This window comes from Panthera onca, chromosome B3 (assembly GCF_046562875.1).
Source record: "Panthera onca isolate mPanOnc1 chromosome B3, mPanOnc1 haplotype 2, whole genome shotgun sequence".
NCBI classification, from domain to species: Eukaryota; Metazoa; Chordata; class Mammalia; order Carnivora; family Felidae; genus Panthera; species Panthera onca.
Genome location: NC_138344.1, coordinates 147031231 through 147054248, shown reverse-complemented (window position 1 = coordinate 147054248; position 23018 = coordinate 147031231). Strand labels below are relative to the sequence as shown.

The window sequence follows — 23018 nt, the reverse complement described above, 5'->3', positions numbered from 1 at the left end:
CGATCACTTGACCTGCCTCCAACACAATTCATAGACCAAGTGTTGTCTTGACCGAGGACCAACAAGCCTGCGGATCCACAAAGAGATGCCCACAGGTGGACCTGGAAGGACAAGGGGAGCCTGACTCAATTTTTGCCCACTTATCAGGACATGCTCCCTCCCACACAGGCAAACTTCTCAAGATCTAGAGTAAAGTTCAATCTCAGGGTGTGGGAGCCCACACCGCTCTCTCCTCAGACAGTGCTGAAGTCCCTAAGGAAGGCAGAACTGTATTCGAGAAACAGAAGAGACTGCAGGGCCTTCCTTGTGCCTGGTGAGAGGTCCCAAAGGTGAGGGTTTCAGATGTCAGATGTGGGATGATGGGAATGGTTGTGACTGCTGGTGACTGGCCCAGGCTGCGTCTCCTTGTCCCCAGGGGTCCTGTCCCAGGTGCAGCTGCAGGGGTTGTGCCCAACTGGTGAGTGCCTTGCACACTCTGCACCTCACTAGCAGCATCTTGGGGTTCTCCATCTCAACCAGTAATTTCTGGTGGAATTGGATCCACCGACCCCAGCAGAGTGGATGCAGTGGATGGTTCACATACTATCATATATTCTATATCACATACTAGGGTCCAGACCACAAGAGCCACATGTCCAAGAGTTAGGCAGTTTGTTAGGCAAGAGGAAGAGGGATGAAGCAGGTGCTGGCCACCCCCTTGGAGGTTCCCCCAGGATTAACAGCAACACAATCAGAACCGCCTCTAAGGGTGAACAGGACAGGATAGGCCTAGCCACAGAGCTGGCTCAAACACCACAAAGGACTTCTGAGAGCTGAACATCGGCCCAAAAATTGTGATTTGCCCTGAGGTTACCTAAAAGTCACGAGGGGGCATTCAGGACAACAGGGGTAACTGAGATCTCCTGGGGTGCTCAGGTTACCAGGGGGAGCTGAGGACACCAGGGTCGCTCAGTTCTGCATGGAGCACTCAGACCTCCAGGGGGATGCTCAGGTCTCCATAGGGCATTGAGGTCACTAGCTGCCACTCAGTTCACCTGGGGGCACTCAGGTCATCAGGAACACACAGGACACCAGGAGCCACGTAGGGAACCTGGAGGTTCACAGGTCTCCAGGGGGCACCCAAGATCTCAGAATTCATATCCAGAACCAGTGTTTCAGGGTCAGGTTTCCTGTGAAGCATCTTTCTCATCATGCCCTGCAAACTTCATCCTGACCAGTAAACAGTACACACTGTTTCCTAAACCATTTACAAACACAGATGTCTTCTAACATTTAGAGTGAACAGTCATATAGTAGTGTCGACCTTGACAGAGACCAAGCTCGGGGATAAATCAATTCATATACAGACCTGTGCCTCACAAGTACACGGGCCACCATTTAAAATAGATGTAAGTGATTTTCAAACAGAGGAGACTGACTCATTCAAGTGATCTAAATTTAATATACTTGAGCAGCTCCTCTCTCCTTTTATTTTCCTTAAGGTTTTCCTTTGATGCCCATGAAGAGAGACCATGAGTAAAGAACCTTGTGGTTGTCGAAACCCCACAGCATCTTCATCAACTCCACGACTTTCTCTCAAGGATTCTCAGTATATACACGTTCCTGTGAGAGAAAAGAGTAGTTTCTACTCTTCACTGCTTTTTTTCTCCATCCAGTTCAGGAAGCCAGAGACAACCAGTGGGGAGGCACACTGAGTCAAGTCTTACAAAACGGTCAGCCAGGGGTCCATTCTACTTAAGTAGTTAAGGAATCATCCACTGGATCCACCTGTCTCTGCACCTGCCTCTCCACAGAACATGAGGCCCAGAACTTCCTCACACTCAGCTGGACATGAAGTCAACTGTATGGGAGCAGATTAGGAACTCAGTTTAGTGGGTTATTTCACCGCACTTTTCCATAGTAGCTACACTATGTTGCACTCCCATCAAGTGAATTCTAGGATTGCCTGTTCTCCACATCCTCAGCAACACTTGAGATGTTCTGGTTGTGTTTGCCTTATTTTATAATAGCCTTGCTATCAGTTGTGAGGTGATATCTCAGTGGATCGGGGGTGGAATTCTCTGATGATTAGTGCATCTCTGCATCATCTCTGATGATTAGAAGTGAATCCCTAAACCTGCCATTCACTTTTAAAGAAGCAAATCTAAGTCTTCAGTGTGATATATATGTAAGAGGACATGCAAATAGGGCCTTCTCTGTGCTGATAAAACCAGCCCAGCCCGACCGTGCAGCTGGGAGAGGAGCCCCAGCTCCAGGCATCCCAGGTGTTCCCATTCTGTGATCAGGACAGAACACAGACACCTCACCATGGAGGATGTGCTTGGCTTGGTTTTCCTTGTTGCCTTTTTAAAAGGTAATTCATGGTGAACAAGAGACACTGAGTATGTGAGTGGGTATGAGTGAGAACCAGCGGATGTGTGACAGTTTCCTGACCAAGATGTCTTGTGTCTGCAGGTGTCCAGTGTGACGTGCAGCTAGTGGAGTCTGGGGGAGACCTGGTGAAGCCTGGGGGGTCCCTGAGACTCACCTGTGTGGCCTCTGGATTCACCTTCAGTGGCTACGACATGAACTGGGTCCGCCAGGCTCCAGGAAAGGGGCTGCAGTGGGTCACATATATTAGATATGATGGAAGGAGCACAAGCTATGCAGACTCGGTGAAGGGCCGATTCACCATCTCCAGACACAACGCCAAGAATACGCTGTATCTGCAGATGAACCTGAGGGCTGAAGACATGGCCACATATTACTGTGCAAGAGACTGGGTGAGGGGACCTCGCTGGGAGCCCACACACAAACCTCCCTGCAGGAGGGGATCAGCACCACCAGGGGGCGCACACTATGCACAATTCTGCTTTGTGTTGCCAGGAGCAGGTGCAGATGGAGGTTACAGGCAGGTTTCCTGTCAGGGTCTGGGGCTTCCTGTCCACACAGCAGTTTCCCCAGGGAGCCTCTCTGGACACGGGATTCTGTGCTTACCTATTAACTCTCTGAATTAGATACCTGTTGTCATAGGAAAACTGCACTAAAATGCACAAAAGACACAGATGTTTCCATTGCTTACTCCTGTCCCTCAACATGAGTGAATTACAGATTTCCTGAGGCACAACAGCTGAACCATTAGAGGTGTCCCACATGCACTCCCTGTGCAGCCAAGACCACAGGATCCCACAGCTCCCCATTATCCTCACCCAGCCCTTGTCCAATCAAACAACGTGACACTCCCTCATGGCACTTGCTACTCAGGACGTTAAATGAGCTACAACTTTATTCAATTCCTCTAAAGAAGAGATAAATCATCTCCATGTATTAGTCTGGATTCTCCTGAGGAACAGAACCCAAAGCACATTGGTTTCCATGACTAAAGAGGTTCGGAAGTCCCATGATCTACTGTCACAAGCTGGAGACCCAGGAAAACCAGTGGTGTAATATGTCTGATTCTGAACTAGGGTCTAGTCTCAGAACGTAGAGATCTGATGATATAACTCTCATAACAAGGGCCAGAGGGGACCACTGTTCCAGTTCAAACAAGCACATGGGAAGTAAAAATGAGGGAATTCTTCCTCCCTCTGCATCAGATTCTATTCACAACCTTAATGGAATGGGTGATGCCCAGACAGAAACAATGGAAGGAAATGCCAGTCTCTTCTGGAAACAAATCACAGACATCCACAGAAACAGTGGTGAATCTGGGCACCCATGACTCAGTCCAGATAACCCATAAAGTTAATCATGACAAGTCAACTTCCTGTAAACGTGGAGCTCAAAGACTGAAGACTTGAATTTAAATTAAAAATAAAACAAGAAAATTAAATACATACATATATGAACTATTGGGACTACCTCAAAATAGCACACTTCTGCACAGTGAGGGAAACAATCAACAAAACTAAAAGGCAACCTATGGAATGGAAGAAGATATTTGTAAATGACATATCCTCAGGGTTAGTATTCAAACTATGTAAATTCTTTTAAATTATTTTCACATTATCAGTAGAGAGTGTGTCCATGCAGTTCAGCATACTGTCATGTGAGAAGTAAAATTCGTGTCTTCCACTTTTGTTTTGTGTTAGGATCTCACTGAACATGAGACCAACACTCTTCACAAAATTTGAACCATACAGTACAGTACTGTTAATGACAGGGGTAATGTTGTGGAGACCCCTCTAGAACTTAATCATCTTGCATAACAGAAAATCATAGCCCTTGAGATCTACTCCTCATTGCCCCATCCTGCCAGCCCCTGACAACTGCCATTCCACTCTCCATTTTATTGTTATCAAATCCCAAATTCAGCTGAGTATTTCTGGAAAGGTCAATGTTCAAAGTTTTAGTTTTGGTGGGAAAAGAAGTTGAGCTTTATTTAGGAGACCAGCCACCCGGAGCTAAGGCAGACTCTTCTCCAAAAGCCAACTCTGAGGGTTTGTGCCCAACCCAGAGGATTTTAAAGGGCTAGACAGTACTTAAACAAGGGAGTTCCATGGTGGATACCATTTTCAATCATGTGCGTCCTCCATAGTGCAAGCTGCCAAGGTAACCTCAACTCCCCTGCATCTATCTCCACCTGAGGAGAGAAACTCACAGGCATGGGAGAGGACTGCCAGAGGCCAGGAAAGAACCACAATAAGGGATTAGAGGGGAAATCCCCTGGGGCTCACACATGTTCAGCAGTACTTTCTGTTCTAACCAGATGGCATAAGAAAATACTAAAATACAACTTTGTACTTCACCAATAATGACACAGAATACTGGGAAATGTTTCCTCAGTAAACACAGAGGAAGCTTCAAACCAAAAACCAAAAGGATCAAATGGCCTGCAAACTAATAGCCAACCAGAATAAGACATGTAACATTACAAAGCGATGTTTTTCAATACGTACAAAGGTAAAGTTGACAGTCTACCTCCATATCCCATGGAAGTAGGAAGCATTGGTCTCCATAATGAGGAAAAGCAGTCATCCAGAGAAAGTGACCCAGCAGTACCACAGGACATGGAATTGGTAGAGAAGTTCAGTGTGTTATAATTGCATATCCCGTATCCAAGTAGAAGGAGAAAAGATGGAATGTGTTGTATAGAGCCGTGTTTCTGGGTCCAAGTCCCTACCCATGTCCATGTGAGCACTGTTGACCATGGCCCACTTGACTCTCCCACATCCACCCCAGGTGAACTGATGAGCAGGGTCACCCAATGCCACACCCTGTGACTGTTACCTAACCCCACAGGTGGCCCCCAGGTGTAGGGTGCTGGCCACCTGGTACAGCCCTCTGTTCTGTCTGATGGTCTAGACCTGGTTTTGCTGAGGATCCTCCATTTATCCATTCTCACTGGCAGATGTCCCTGAGCAGGGGCATGAGGCTGGCAGAGGACCAGGTCACCCTGAGGGCACCCCTCTTGCTGTTTGCGCTCTGGGCATTGCTGGCTCCTGTCCAAGGTTCTCAAGGTCGTCCCTCATGGCGCTACATCTCTTCTGAGGTGGTAATTCCCAAGAAGGAGTTGCACCACGGCAAGGGCGTTCAGATGCCTGGCTGGCTGTCCTATAGCCTGCATTTTGGGGGCAAGAGCCATGTTATCCACATGAGGCACAAGAAACTCTTTTGGTCCAGACAGTTGCTGATGATGACTCAGGATGATCAGGGAGCCTTGCAGATGGACTACCCCTTCATCCCTCCAGACTGTTACTACCTCGGCTACCTGGAGGAGATTCCTCTTTCCATGGTCACCATGGACACGTGCTATGGGGGCCTTGAAGGTATCATGAAGTTGGATGACCTTGCCTATGAAATCAGACCCCTCAGCCATTCCCAACGGTTTGAACACGTTGTTTCTCAGATAGTGGCAGACACCAATGCAACGGGACCTACTTATAACCTGGGATATAAGGAGGTTAGGAACCCCCTGTTCTCTCAAGCAAATATCAGTGCAGCCCCCAGGATCTCTAGTAAGTTGTATTCATCCCATCGTGGGATTTTGAAAGGACTTGTTCTCAGTTCCAAAACAATGTATAGTGTGTTCAACAACGTGTCAAAATGTGCCCGATTCCTCATAAGGCTTGTTAGTTTGACTGACTCAATGCTTCAAGGGATTGATGTAAGGCACTATATTTGATGTAAGGCTCTCTTGCACTGTTGGTGGGAATGCAAACTGGTGCATCCTTTCTGGAAACTAGTGTGGATGTTCCTAAAAAATTGAAAATAGGTCTACCCTATGACCCAGCAATAGCACTGCTAGGAATTTACCCAAAGGATACAGGAGTGCTGATACATAGGGGTACTTGTACCCCAATGTTTATAGCACCACTTTGAACAATAGCCAAATTATGGAAAGAGTCTAAATGTCCATCAACTAATGATTGGATAAAGGAATTGTGGTATCTATTCAAAATGGAATACTACCTGACATTGAGAAAGAATGAAATGTGGCCTTTTGTAGCAACATGGATGGATCTGGAGAGTGTTGTGCTGAGTGAAATTAGTCATATGGAGAAAGACAGATACCGTATGTTTTCACTCTTATTTGGATCCTGAGAAACTTGACAGAAGACCATTGGAAGGGGGAAAAAAAAAGTTATAGGGAGGGAGTCAAACCATAACAGACTCTTAATAACTGAATAAACTGAGGGTTGATGGGGGTGGGAGGGTGGGGAGGGTGGGTGATGGGTATTGAGGAGGGCGCCTGTTGGGATGATCATTGGGTGTTGTATAGAAACCTATTTGACAATAAATTTCATATTTACAAAATAATCATATTTAATTGTCATTAGTATGTTTTTTTAGTTTTATGTAAATTTTTTCAAATTACCTTTTATTTCCATCATTTTACTTTAGTCTACTACAGTATATTCACTTTTTCAAATTATCAAATTATTTCTTTTTTTTCTTTTCTTTATCTTTATTCTCTTTTTCATTTCTTTACTTTTTTCTTAAATACACAACAAAAAATTCATAATTTTTATTAAAAATATTTTTATTTAATTTTTTCTACTATATACTTTACTTTTGTCTATATTATTTTCAAATTCTCTTTTACTCCCATCTACCCATTTTACTCTACATCAGTGTATTCATTTTTTCAAATTCTCAAGTGATTTCCTTTGCCCCCTTTTTTTTCCCTAATCTGTCAAACCACTTTCAACACCGAAACAAAACACACCTAGGATCAAGCATTAACTATTAGATTTGTGTGTGTGTGTGTTTAATTTTTAATTTTAATATTTTTGTAATTTTATTTGTTTTATCTCAATATTTCTACTTCATTAATTCCTTTTCTCTCTTCAAAATGACAAAACAAAGGAATTCACCCCAAAAGAAAGACCACGAAGAAACGACAGCCAGGAATTTAACCAACACAGGTACAAGCAAGATGTCTGAACCAGAATTTAGAATCACGATAATAAGAACACTATATGGAGTCAAAAATAGATTAGAATCCCTCCTGAAGAGTTAAGAGAAGTAAGAAAACAAATAGCCAGAATGAAATGAAAAATGCTATACCTGAACTGCAATCACGGATGGATGCAGCTGTGGTAAGGATGGATGAGGCAGAACAGAGAATCAGCGATACAGAGGAGAAACTAATAGGAAATAATGAAGCAGAAAAAAAAGAGGGAGATTAAGGCAAAAGGGCATGATTTAAGAATTAGAGAAATCAGTGACTCATTAAAAAGGAACATCAGAATCATAGGAGTCCCAGAAGAGGAAGAAAGAGAAATAGGGGTAGAAGGGTTATGTGAGCCAATCATAGTGGAAAACTTTCCTAACCTGGGCAAAGACACAGACATCAAAATCCAGGAAGCACAGAGGACCCCCATTAGATTCAACAAAAACTGGCCAGCAACAAGGCATATCATAGTCAAATGCACAAAATACTCAGGCAAGGAGAGAATCATGAAAGCAGAAAGGAAAAAAAAGTCCCTAACATACAAGGGAAGACAGATCAGGTTTGCAGCACACCTATCCACAGAATCTCAGCAGGCCAGAAAGAAGTGGCGGAGTCTATTCAGTGTGCTGAATCAGAAAAGTATGCAGACAAGAATTCTTTATCCAGGAAGGCTGTCATTCAAATTATAAGGTGAGATAAAAGTTTCCCAGACAAACAAAAATTAAAAGAGTTTTTGACCACTAAACCAGCCCTGCAAAAAATTTTAAGGGGGACTCTCTGAGGGGACAAAAGATGAAAAAAAAATATATATATACATATATATCAAAAGCAAGAAAGATTAGAAACGACCAGAGCACACCATCAGAAACTCCAGATCTACAAGCATCATCATGGCAATAAACTCACATCTTTCAGTACTCACTCTAAACCTCAGTGGACTCAGTGCCCCAATCAAAAGACACAGGGTAACGGAATGGATAAGAAAACAAGATCCATCTATATGCTGTTCACAAGAGACCCACTTTAGACCTAAAGACACCTTCAGATTGAACATAAGGGGATGGAGAACCATCTATCATGCTAATGGTCAACAAAAGAAAGCACGAGTAGCCATACTTATATCAGACAATCTAGACTTAAAAATACTGTATCAAGAGATGCAGAAGGGCATTATATCATGATCAAGGGGTCTATAGATGAAGAAGACCCAATAGTTGTAAACATTTATGTGCCAAATGGGAGAGCACACAAATATATAAATCAATTAATCACAAACATAAAGAAACTCACCGATAGTAATACCATAATATTAGGAGACTTCAACACCCCAGTCACAGCAATGGACAGATCATCTCAACAAAAAATGGACAAGGAAAGAATGGCTTTGAATGACACACTGGACCAGATGGACTTAACAGATATATTCAGAATATTTCATCCTAAAGCAGCAGAATATGCATTCTTCTCCAGCACACATGGAAGGTTCTCCAGAATAGACCATATACTGGGACACAAATCAGCCCTAAGTAAGTACAAAAAGATTGAGATCATACTGTGCATATTTTCAGAACACAATGCTGTGAAACTCAAAATCAACCACAAGAAGAAATTTCGAAAAGTAAAAAATACTTGGAGACTAAAGAACATCCTACTAAAGAATGAATGGGCTAACCAAGCAGTTAAGAGGAAGTTAAAAAATATATGGAAGTCAATTAAAATGATAACACCACAACCCAAAACCTGTGGGACGCAGCAAAGGTGGTCATAAGATGAAAGTATATAGCATTCCAGGCCTTCCTAAAGAAGGAAGAAAGATCTCAGATACACAACCTAACCTTACACCTTAAGGAGCTGGAAAAAGAACAGCAAATAGAACCCAAAACCAGCAGAAGACAGGAAATAATAAAGATTACAAACGAAATTAATGCTATCGAAACCCAAAAAACAGTAGACCAAATCAATGAAACTGGAAGCAGGTTCTTTGAAAAATGAACAAAATTGATAAACCACTAGCCAGTTTGATCCAAAAGAAAAAGGAAAGGATGCAAATAAGTAAAATCAAGAATGACAGAGGAAAGATCACAACCAACACAACAGAAATAAAAACAATAAGAGAATATTATGAGCAATTATATGCCAATAAAATGGGCAATCTGGAAGAAATGGGCAAATTATAGAAACATATACACTACCAAATGGAAACAATAAGAAATATAAAAATTTGAACAGACCCATAACCAGTAAGGAAATAGTATTAGTAATCAAAAATCTGTCAAAAACAAGAGTCCAGGGCCAGATGGCTTTCCAGGGGATTCTACCAAACATTTAAGGAAGAGTTAATACCTATTGTCTTGAAGCTGTTCCAAAATATAGAAATGTAAGGAAAACTTCCAGACTCTTTCTGAAGCCAGAATTACCTTGATTCCAAAAGCAGACAGAGACCACACTAAAAAGGAGAACTATAGACCAATTTCCCTGACGAACATGGATGCAAAAATCCTCAATAAGATATTAGCCTACCACATACTACAATACATTAAAAAAATTATTCACCACGACCAAGTGGGATTTATACCTGGGATGCAGGGCTGGTTCAATATCTGCAAAGCAATTAACGTGATTCATCACATCAATAAAAGAAAGGACAAGAACCACATGATCCTCTCCATAGATGCAGAGAAAGCATTCGACAAAATACGGCATCCTTTCTTGATAAAAACCCTCAAGAAAGTAGGGATAGAAGGAGCATACCTCGAGATCATAAAAGCCATATATGAATGACCCAACACTAATATCATCCTCAATGGGGAAAAAGTGAGAGCTTCAATGTGCTTAGTGTTACTACAATAGTGAAGAACTAAGGTTTCTCTGCACAGCATTCTGGGGCCTATATTCCTTTTTCTGGTGCTAAGGACAGTTCTCCCCTCCTGGTACAAAAAGGGTGTATTTCACATAGGAGATTTATATTCTGTTTAGGGAACAAAGGATGGTCAGTGCGTCTCTGTACTGGCTGTTTCTCAAGCATGTTTCATTACAGTGGCATATTTGGGGTGGCATTTTCTGCTCCCCTCTACCATGTAATGCTGGAGTAGAGACACGGGAATAAATGTCCTGTGAGTCTTGACAGGAACCTCCCTGCAGGGCCGGGCCTAGACTGCAGGGAGCTTTCAGTACTACCCAGCACCAGGCTGCTACCCCAGGTGAGTAGGTGCACAAGGGGTGAGGAAGGCTTTTCTGTAGAAGCCAGTGTTTCCTTTTCCAGAAAGCAATCTAAAATATGAGCAGGATGATGGATGCTAAAGGGTGTTTAAATATCCTGTTCCATCAGAGCATTTAATGAACTCAGGCAGTGAGAAGACACTTGACGCTGCTAGTCCAGGGCTTATAGATATCTTCATCTAAGAGATGGAAGCCAGGATGCATATATTACCCCATTTTGTGCAACAGTTTGGAGTCATGCTTATCCAGGAATAAGATGTACAGATATCAGAGCCAACAACAGGTTCAGGTGGTCTCTGCCTCATTCAATACTGGTCCACAATGGGGAGAATTTCCTGTAAGGTCTTATCACTCAGTGGCAGGAGCTCAGTCTGCACACAGTTCAGGAACCTGGCCAAGGACCCATGTCCTCAAACAAGGATTAGACTGGTGCTCTCTGAGTCCCAATGTACATGGTCTCTGGGACCGTCTCCAGATGGTTCTGGTCCTGTGTATGAAATACTCTGTCTCATGGCTATGCAAATAGTCCTAAGAGCACTAGGTTAAGTATGGGTGTGTCTGTGCCCTGAGAGCATCACCGTACAACGCCATCCTCTACCGGAGACCCTGAGACACATCCCCTCACGATGGACTGGAGCTGGAGAATCCTCTACCTGGTGGCAGTGGCGACAGGTAAGGGTCAGCCAAGTCCCTGGACACAGGAGAGGACCAGGACCAGTCAACATTGATTTCATCCACTCTTGTCCCCTCTCTACAGGTGTGCACTCCCAGGTTTTGCTGGTGCAGTCTGGGGCTGAAGTGAGGAAGTCTGGGGCATCAGTGAAGATCTTCTGCAAAGTATCTGGATATAGCTTCACTGATTACTTTATGCACTGGGTGCGACACGTTCCTGCACAAGGGCTTGAGTGGATGAGAAGCATTAACCCTGAAGATGGTTCTACAAGCTATGCACAGAATTTCCAGAGCGGACTCACTCTGACAGCAGACACATCCACAAACACAGACTACATGGAGCTAAGCAGTCAGAGGTCTGCAGACATGGCCATGTATTACTGTGCAAGGACACAGTGAGGGGTTGTCAGTGTGAGCCCAGACACAAACCACCCTGTAGAAGAAGATCAAGACCGCCAGGGGGTGCACACTATGCACCATTCTGTTTGTGTTCCCAGGAGCAGGTGCAGGTAGGGGTTGTTGGAAGGTTTTGTGCCATGGCCTGGGGCTTCCTCTCCATACAGCAGTTTCCCCCAGGAAGCCTCTCTGGACACATGATTCTGTGCTTACCTACTCGGGTCTGGTTTACAAAGTTTGTTTTACCAGGAACACTATACTTACATGAACAAGAGATAGAGTCTCTTACAATTGCTTACCCTTGTACTAAATATCGATGGTTTACACGTATCCTGATGCACATCAACTGAACATTTACAGGAGTCCCAGGTGCGCTCACTTTGCATCTAGGACCCAGGATCCCATAGCTCCTGGTTATCCTCACCCTGCTCTTGTCCCAGTCAAACACCATGACACTTCATTCATGTCACTTAGGTTCTCAGAACTTTATATGTGTTACAGTTTTCTTCAAATACTTGAAACTACAAGAGAAAAAGCATCTACATGTATTAGTCAGGATAATCCTGAGGAACAGAACACATAGCACATTGGCTTACATGACTAAATAGGAAGAGAAGTCCCATGATATACTATCACATGCTGGATACCCAGTAAAGTCAAAGGTGTAATTCTCATCTGATTCCAAACTAGACTCAAGTCTGAGAATGTGGGGACCTGATGGTTTAACTTTCACTCCAAGGGCAAGAGGAAGCCAATGTTACAGCTCAAGCAGGCACACAAGAAGTAAAAATGAGAGAATTTGCTTCACTTTTATTTTTATTCTATTCATAACCGTAATGGATTGGGTGATGCCCACTTACCAAGACACCAAAACGCAAGAACACAGTGCACACAGCACTCACCACAAACCCTTCCTGAAGCGCCAGTCTCCGTACAGCATACGAACTCTTCTTAATGTAGCCATGACTCTCAGAAGCAGAAAACATAACAGGTTTTCTAAAACACAGAAGAACACAGAGACCTAGACAATATGAGAATATGGAGGAATTCATCCCCAAAGAGAGAACAAGAAAGGACCGTATCCAGGGATCTAATCAAAACAGATATAAGGAATAGGCCTAAAACAGAACTGAAAACAACAATAGTAAGGATAATGGATGGGCTTGAGAACAGCATAGAAGACATCAAGGATATGCATACCACAGAGATAAAAGACATAAAAACTGGTCAACGGTGAAATTTAAAAATTATATGAAAGAGACATGATGCTTACTGCACATAATAATGGGTGGAAGCAGCATAGGAATGACTAAGGTTATAGAAGGTTATATCCTTCTATATAAGGATATAGAAGGTAAAATTATGGAAAATAAGGAATCAGAAAAGAGAGGGTAAACTAACTTCTTGGGTTATGGATGTAGACTTAGAGAACTCAGCCACTCTGTATAGTGTAGTAAAATTCCTTTCTGAGGAGTCCCAAAAGAAGAGAGGGAAAAAGGGACAGAAGGTTTATCTGTGCAAATTGTAGCTGAAAGTTGCCCTAACCCAAGGAAGGAAATGAACATCCAAATCCAGAAGGCACAGAGAACTCCTATCAAAATCAACAAAAGTAGGCCATTACCAAGAGAAATCAGAAAATTGACATAATATAGAGATAAAGGAAAAATCCTAAAAGCAGCAAGAGAAAAGAAGTCCCTAAGAAGGGAAGGCAAATAAGGTTAGTTCCATTCACAGAAACTTACCAAGAGAGAAGGGAGTGTCATCATACATTCAATGTGCTGAATGGGAAAAAAATGGGCAGGGAAGAATACTTTATCCAGGAAGTTTGTCATTGAGAAGAAGGAGAGATAAAGAGCTTCCCAGACAAACAAAATCTAAAGGAGTCTGTGACCCCTAATTCAACCCTGCAAGAAATACTAAAGGGGACTCTTTGAGGGGGAAAGGAAGACCAAAAGCAACAAACATTAGAAAGGAATAGAATAAATCTCCAGAAAAAAAAATTACTTTACAGAAACATTGTGATAACACAATTACACTAATATCATATCTTTCAGTAATCACTGTGAATGTAAATGAACTAAAGAGTCCAGTCAAAAGGCACAGAGTATCAGAATGGATTAAAAAAACAAGATCCAGGTATATTCTGCCTGTAAAAGACTCCTTTGAGACCTAGAGATACCTGTTGATTGAAAGTGAGGGGTTGCAGAACAATTTATCATGCTACTGGACATAAAAAGAAAGCTGTAGTACCATATTCATGTCAGGCAACCTGGATTTAAAATACAAAGACTGCAAAAAGAGATGAAGAAGGGCATTATATCCTAAAGTGGTCTATCCAACAAGAAGCACTAACAACTGTAAATATTTATGACCACACATTGGGGCACTGAAATATGTAAAGCAATTAATGACATAAAAAAACTCATTGATAATAATACACTAGGAGTAGGGGACTTTCACTTGTAAGTAGGGGACACCCCACTTGCAACAATGAACACATAGTGTAAGAAGAAAATCAAGAAGGAAACAATGGCTTTGAATGACACAGGTGCAGATGGACTTAACAGATATATTCAAAACATTCCATCTTAAAGCAGCAGAATACATTCTTGTCGAGTGCACATGGAACATTCTCCAGAATAGATCACACACTGGGTCATAAATCAGCCCCTACAAGTACAAAAAGATTGAGACTATGGCATGCATATTTTCAGATCAGAACACTATGAAACTTGGAGTCAACCACAAGGAAAAATTTGGAAACACCACTAATAGTTGGAGTAAAAGACCATTGCACTGAAGAATAAAGCGGTTGACCAGGAAATTAAAGAAGAAATAAAAATACATGGAAGCAAATGAAAATGTTAGCGTTGACGGTCCAAATCCTGTGGGATGCAGCAAAAGCAGGTTTAAGATGGAAGTAGATAGCAGTACAGGCCTAACACGATAAAAATAAAATTTTAAACACACAACCACTTTACACCTAAAGAAGCTAGAAAAGGAAGAGCAAATGAAGCCTAAAGTTAGACGAGGAGGGTAAACAATCATAGAGTACCTATAAATGGCATAGAAAGAAACAAAAACAGTAGAAAAGATCAACAAAACTTTTAGGTTGCTTTCTGAAAGAATGAATAAAATTGAACTTCCTGGACCAGATTATTCAAACAGAAAAGAAAAAGGACCCAAAGAGACAAAATCATGAATTTCATGGGACAGATCACAACCAACACCAGAAATACAATCAATTATAAGAGAATATTATGAAAAACTATATACCAACCAATTAGGCCATCTGGAAGAAATGAATAAATTCCCAGAAACATGTAAACTACCAAAATTTCAACAGGAAGAATTAGAAAAGGATAATTACAGACTAATTGCCCAGGTGAACATGGATGCAAAAATTATCAACAACATACTTACAAATTGAATCCAACAGTACATTAAAAGAATCATTTACCAGGATGAAGTCGGATTTATTCCTGGGGTGCAAGGATGGATCAATATTAACAATCAATCAAAGTTATACACCATATCAATAATAGGATAAGACCCAAATGATCCTTTCAATAAATGCAGAGAAGCATTTGATAAACGACACTATCTTTTCTTGATAAAAACCATCGAGCAAGTAAAGATAGATGGAAAATTCTTCAACGACATAAAGGCCATATACAAAACACGCACTGTTAACATCATCCTCAATGGGGAAACACTGAGTGCTCTCCACATATGGTCAGGGACATGACAGGGATATCCACTGTCACTAATTTTGTTCAACGTAGTACTAGAAGGCTTAGTCTCTGCAATCAAACAATGAAAAAAATAAAAGGCATAGACATTTGAAAGGAGTAAGTCAAACTTTCACTCTTTGCAGATTACATGATACTCTATGTGGAAAATCCAAAAGATTCCACCAAAAGACTTCTAGGGCGGAGACAAAACTCAGAAAAGTTGTAGGATACAAAGACAACATCAAGTTATTGGCACTATATACATACACCAAAAATGAAGCAGAAAAGAGAGACATTAAGGAATCAGACCCATTGACAATTGCACCAAAAATCATAACATACCTAGGAATAAACCTAACCAAAGATGTTAGAGATCTGTATGCTAAAAACTATAGAAAGCATATGAAGCAAATTACACAAGACACAAAGGAAGAGCATTCCATGGTCATGGATTGGGAAACAAATATTGTTAAAATATCAATACTACCCAAAGCAATCTACACATTCAATGTGATCCTTACCAAAATAACACCAACATTCTTCACAGAAAAAGAACAAAGAATTTTAAAATTTGTATAAAACCAGAAAACACCGAATTGGCAGAGCAATGTTGAAAAAGAAATCCAAAGCTGGAGGCATCACAATTCTAGACTTCAAGCTGTATTACGAAGCTGTAATCATCAAGAAAGTATGGTACTGGCACAAAAATAGACACATACATGAATGGGACAGAATAGAGAACCAGATTTGCTGAACAGTCTGTTCAGCAAATGGTGCTGGGAAAACTGGATAGTAACATGCAGAAGAATGAATCTGGCACACTTTCCTACAGCAAACACAAAAATATATTCAAAATGGATGAAAAACCTAAATGTAAGACCAAAAAGCATCAACATCTATAAGAGAAAACAGACAGAAACCTCTTTGACCTCGACCTCAGCAACTTCTTAATAGACACGCCTCTAGAGGCAAGGAAAACAAAAGCAAAAAATGAACTATTGGGACCTCATCAACATAAAAAGCTTCTGCACAGTGGAGGAAACAGTCAACAACACTAAGTGGCAACTGACAGAGGAGTGAAGATATTTGAAAATGACATACATGGTAAGAGTTAGTATCCAAAATCTATAAGAACTTAACAAACACAGAAGAACAAATAAATATCCAGTGAATGGTCAAAAGACATGAGCAGACACTTTTCCAAAGAAAACATCTGGATGGCTAAGAGACACATGAAAAGATGCTCAACATCACTCATCATTGGGGAAAATCAATTCAAAATCATGATAAGATACCACCTCACACCTGTCAGAATGGCTAAAATGAACAATTCAGGAAACAACAGATATGGGCAAGGATGTGGAGACAGAGGAACCTTCCTATACTCTTGGTGGAAATGCAAAGTGGTGTGACCACACTGGAGAAGAGTTTAAAAAGTTAAAATAGAATTACCTTATGTCCCACCAATTTCTCTACAAGGTAGTTACACAAAGGACACAAAAATTCTGATTCAAATAGCTAAACGGGTGATAGAGATTATGTAGGTCACTTGTTGTGATGCACACTGGGTGTTAATGTATGTGATGAATCACTAAATTTTATTCCCAAAACTAAAACTACACTACATGTTAACTAACAAAGATGTAAATAAATAAAATCTTCATATATTAAAAAACAAGGGGAAAAAAGGAAGGGGACAAATGTTGTTACAAATGGCCATAACCAATGGGATCTAGGGCAGTGAGTCTAACAACTTGCATTTACCCATTTTATCCCTAACTGGTAGTGGACATTAATTAACAAACATACTCAGGATTCCCAATGTTGGTGCCACGTGAGTGGGAATTCAAACCCCAGCTGCCCATCCCTGCTTCTCTGTGACCACATCTCATGGGCAGTCTGTCTAGACAGCTGGCATCTATGTACTGCCTGTGTGTAGACGTCCTTGCTCCTGGACCAGGCTCATTCACCCAGGTCTGCTGGGTACTCAGAAAGCACAGACTAGTGTCACCCGGCATTCCTTGTACTTCCCATTCCTCACTAGGGAACAAGCTCAGCCTTGAGGATGCATGGTTACCATGTGCTGTTCCACTGGTCTACACCACCTGACACCACCCATGTATTCCAGTACTTGCTTCTGAAGGGAATTTCCAAACAGATGACAATTTCACTAGTGATTTACACCAAAAAATAATTGGATCCAAGTGAGGGCACAATATTGGATTTTAGCTGCATGTTAAGGGGAACTCTGCTTTCATTCTTAGAAGACAGAGAAGAGGTTTATACCAGAGACAAGGTCACAAGGACGGATCCTCCCAGAACCAGCAGTGGACCATCGCCTTACTGAGAGAGGGTACATTTCACATACAATAGAAGCTGTGAATGTATAACATCTGGAGGGAGTGACCTCAGAGGGTGGAGGGGCCACAGGGTGGCCAGGACATCTCTTTACCCTCAGGTGAGGGACCTCCCGAGTCATGTCACTTGTCCACAATACAGTCAGCTTTGGGGGTGGCTATGGTTCTGTTCTTACATCCCAGAGCCCAGTTTGTAGGGCTGCCCCCGAACTCCACTGGCTATTGTCCAACATCGTCCAATCAAGGCTGCAGAAAACGGGATGCATGTCAGCCCCAGAAGTCCTCTCTCAATGGCAACGACTCCTTTATGTGACTTTCCTTGCTGTTATCTGTCTTTCTTCATGTTTCTTTCCTTACTGTTTCTCTTCACCTCAGAGCATTTTGGGGACATCCATGCATATCCACCTGGGTTCAGTTAGACACTCAGATCCAGAGGGAGACTTGAACTTCATGCAAGAAAGTGTCTGTGCCTGGTGATGAGGGGTTTCATCCCACAATTCTCAAGGTATTCCCTCCCACAGATGTGCTGTCTTCAGGACCCACTCATCTTCAGTTCCGAGGCGGACACTTGGTGACTGCCCATCTGTGTCCTGAACTCCATCCCCAGACTCATACACATGGCAGTAATATCAGTGTGTCAAAATTAATCTCATGTGACAAGTCCCTTTGGCCACATAAGTTATTCTACACAGGTTCAAGAATGACATAGATGACCACAGTCCACACTGATGTCAGGGAAGTTCACCTCCCTCCCACATGACACTCACATTACCACACCCCCAAATCCTGCAACATGTCAAATCATTACATATTAAGTCAAGTCCAAAACGTTCCTAAATTTCACTACCTCTAAAACCCCAAATCTAACCATGTAGCTTGGGTAGGGTGAGACCGTGGTACCTTCCATCCTGGGGTGAAACCCTCTCCATCAGCCGACCTGCATTTCTAGAAAACCATTTTTGTTTTCTGAATGCTTCTGCATGGTAACCATAACATAACAGGTACTGACATTCCTATCCCAGAAGAAATACAGTGTAATTTAGAAGTGCATCACCAACAAGAAACAATTTGATTATCAATCTGGGGAAACCCGTTAGGTTCAAAGACAGAATGCTCTGAATCTCAGACTCCAACGTGTCTCTGGGATTGACACTTCCTTTTTTCTTAAAGGAGGTACATGTCTGAAGCTGAGCACATTTATCCCAGTTTCATGAAGGTAGAATTTCTGAGCCCAAAAATCTTTCTTTTGTTCTCTCTATTATCAAATGAAAAGTTCTTCTGACTCTTGCCAGCTGATAAGGATAACTATTCAAGATTGTTCCTCACCAATGATTAAAGGAAATATAACTGTATATTTATAGGCAAGAAGCAGAGTGAAGGGTTCAAAGATGGAAAATATGTAGGAGGAGACATCCTGTGAACAGAAGGGTCTGCAGTGCTCATGATGGAAAGGTCTCACCCTTGCATGTTGCATAAATGGGGAGGGAAGGAAAGGAGTCACTGTATCTCTGCAGGGGTCTGTGAAACAACAGGAGCACGGGGACCACCGGGGGGCAATCACAACCACCAGGGGGAACTCAGAGACCACGGAGCTCATGATCCAGGACAAGAGATTGGTTGAGGACTGGTCTCCTCGGAAGGGCTTTCAGATCCAGACTCTGCACACTTATTCTGATATGAACACAGCAAAGAGTTTGTAAAGCTGTGGAAACACACAAGTGTCCTCCCTGTTTAAATAAACCATGATAAGGGGAATACACAATTTTCCCAGGGTCAGACACTGGGATAAATACATCTTTGATCATTCTCACATTAACAAGAGTTTAGAAGAATAATGATCTCCATTTCATAGATGAAGAAATATTTTTAATTAACATCATCCTTCCTGTTCTCAGGTGTTTTGCCTTCAACATATTTTAATAAAATTCAACCATTTTAACGTTATTGAGGCTTTCTTTTTTTAATGTTTATTTATTGTTATGGGAGGGAGAGACAGACTACGAGCGGGCAAGGGGAAGAGAGAGAGAGGAGACACAGTATCAGAATATCAAGCAGTCTCCAGGCTCTGAGCTGTCAGCACAGAGCGCGACACAAGGCTCAGACTCATAAACTGTGAGACCATGACCTGAGTCAAAATCGGACACTTAACCAACTGAGCCACCCAGAGGCTCCATATAGAGGGTTTCCATTGATGTCCTCATAGGGTTCATGTGTAAATGACCCCTTGTGTTTGTAGAAAACCCCTGGCATCTCCATCAGCTCTGTGAGTCTCTGTCGAGGCTTCTCACTCTCTCCAATTTGTGACAGAATAGACCTGGCTTCCACCCATCACTCTCCTGGGACTTCTAGAAAGTCAGGAACCTGCAAACCTCACTGGGATGTCCAGCCTTGTCCTGCATGTGGTTCAGGAGGCCGGTGGGTCCCCTGATGGAGAGCACAGGTCCAGATACTGGGACTACTCTCACCTCATACGTGATCTTGGACATTCACACACTCTGTCTCTGCCGCAGTGTATCTGTTAACCTGTACAATGGTGGTATACTGATTCTTACCTCAAGTGTTTGGGTTCATATGTGAAAATAAGGATTATCATGGGTACTTATAATCACTGCAGCAAAATCACAAATTAATAAATCACAATGTCCTGAAAGATATTGTGACACCAAACACTGCCCCATCCCTTACACCTGCCAAAGGTCACTGGCTTCTTGAGGATTCTGTTGCAAAATTTACTATATTGTCAAAGGACATCTGTATGCTGATTAAACCCTCCCATCCCTGAAACTGTAGCTGGGAGAAGAGCCCCAGCCCCTAAGTGTTCACATTCAGTGATCAGAACAGAACACAGACATCTCACCATGGAGTTTGGGTTCACTTTGGTTTTCCATGGTTCTATTTTAAACAGTAATTCATGATGAACAAGAAACACTGACTATGATAGTGGATATGAGTGAGAGAAACAGTGGGTGTGTGACATTTTCCTGACTTGTATCTCTAGTTGTCTTGTGTGACGTGGAGCTGTTCCAGTCAGGGGGAGACCTGATGATGCCCGGCAGGGGAGGGGGTCCCTGAGAATCTCCTGTGCAGTCTCTAGATTCACCTTCAGTAGCTAATTGATGAGGTGGGTCTGCTAGACTCCAGGGAAGGGGCTGAATGGGAGTCTACATATCTGTATGGTATAAGATAAGGACCAAATGTCATTATTTTACTCACTGGAATTCAAAACCATTTGTGAAAGAGGCCATTTTTTCCCTAATTTTAATTCTATGAAATCTCATGGAGGATTTGCTGACTGCATCCAGACACATTTCACTCTGGTCTCTGTAATCTGCTCCACTGGTCTGTGTGTCTGACTCTGTGCCAGCAGCACAGTGTTATAGACAATGTACCTCTGCAATATACTTAGAAAGGAGGACGTGTGCTGTCTCCAGGTTTGTTCTTCTTTCTCAGGATTGTTTTCTCACTTCTGTGAGCTTTTTGGTACCATATAAATAAGAATTTCCCAGATACATTCATTGGCATTTTTATTAACTCAACTAATATTAGAAATTATTAGAACAGATAAAAGGAATAAAAAGTGTAATAATACAAAAAATTAACAAATTGAAATAGATATCTGGAAAGCTAAATGCAATTGAAAAAGCATCTCTACTAGGAAATAGGTAAAACTCAAACAGATACAACCAGAATTAAGGAGGGGACATAACTGATACCAAAGAAGTGAAAAACAATAACAGAAAATGCCTAGATAATTATAGACCCATTATTAGATAACTAAGGGGCAACTAGGCAGTTTCTAGAGTTATACAATGCGCAAGACTGTACATGAAGAAACAGAAAATTAACAGAATTAAAGCAAGTAAGATTGAATCTAAAATCTAATCATACACCGCCCCAAAAGAAAAAAGTCAGCTTGGTAACAGAGGACTTTATCTATGAATTATATCAAAATATAAAAGATATTTAATGACAATATCTCTCAGACTCTTACCAAAAACTGAAAAGAAAGGAATACGCCCCAACTCATCTACAAGACCAACCTTACTATACTGCAAAATCGAAAGACACCGTAAGAAGGGAAACTAAAGGCCAATATCTCAGATGGACATACATGCAAAACTCCTAGCATAGTGAATGCAACAACACAATGAAAGGGTCATATGTGACAATGCAGTCACATCTGTTGATCATCTAGATCATCATCTATTGATACATATAAAACTAGACAAAATTCAACAAATTGTCATTATTAAAAAATCTCAGCAACTGAGGGAAAGAAAGAAATTACCTCCACAAAATCGTGGCCATAGATGAAAAGGCCACACCTGACAGCATATTTAACAGTGAAAAACTGAAGCTTTTCCTGTCACATTAGGAGCCAGGCAAGGATGCTCATTCCCTACATAGGTATTCCACATGGTAACATGAAGACCAGTAAAATATGGCACCCAATGTATGTCATCTTGTCACATGGCTTATTTGGAGGAAAGTCACTAGAGTACAGCTAGTCTAAGCAATCTGTGACCCTTCTTTGTCCCCCTGAGAGCAGGACATAAATCTCTCCTGGGAAACTTCCTTTCCCTCTACCAGAATGGGAGAACCATCCTTACACCAGAAATGGGAACTTTAGCACCAAGAAGGCTGTGCAAACAAGCCTTGTTAATTCCTCACTAATTGACTTGCCCAAACCCAAATCTCTGTCTTGTTAACTCTTCACAAATCCATTTTTTTTTTCTAAAAGGCACAAGGGCCACCTACTTTCTTCATTCTCTGGGTGTCATATTATTAGGAAGCTTGTGCACATGCAAAATGAAATTTATTCTCTTCTGTAGATCTGTCTTATGTCAATTGAATCCTTAGACCAGACAAAGAACACAGAAGCAAAGAAGGAAAAAGCTTGCTGCTCCTATAAGTTGCAGATGTACCCATAAAAATTCGGTAAGAAAATGAAATAAAGACATGTAAATCAGTAAGAAGAAAATTATTTGTTTGAGAATCACATGAACTTACATATAGTGAAACCTTAGAATCTCCACAAAAAAAGTATTAGAACTAATAAACTCAGGAAAAGTTCAGGGTACAAATCAACATACAAAAATATGTTGTATTTCCACACACCTAAAACATAGTATATGAAAAAAATAACAAAATCACACAATTGAAAATGGCACAAAATGGAGCATCTGTGTGGCTCAATCCGTTAAGTGCCTACTGTTGATTTTGGCTCAGGTCATGATCTCATGGTTCCTGAGTTTAATTCTAAGG

The 23018-nt window shown here is 41.6% G+C and overlaps 2 pseudogenes; both read left to right on the top strand.

The window, feature by feature from the left end:
- Window positions 1-2307: 2307 nt before the first annotated feature.
- LOC144616484 (immunoglobulin heavy variable 3-74 pseudogene) lies at window positions 2308-5237 on the top strand (annotated as a pseudogene).
- Window positions 5167-23018, top strand: part of LOC144616603 (disintegrin and metalloproteinase domain-containing protein 21-like) — a 36278-nt pseudogene continuing 18426 nt past the window's right edge.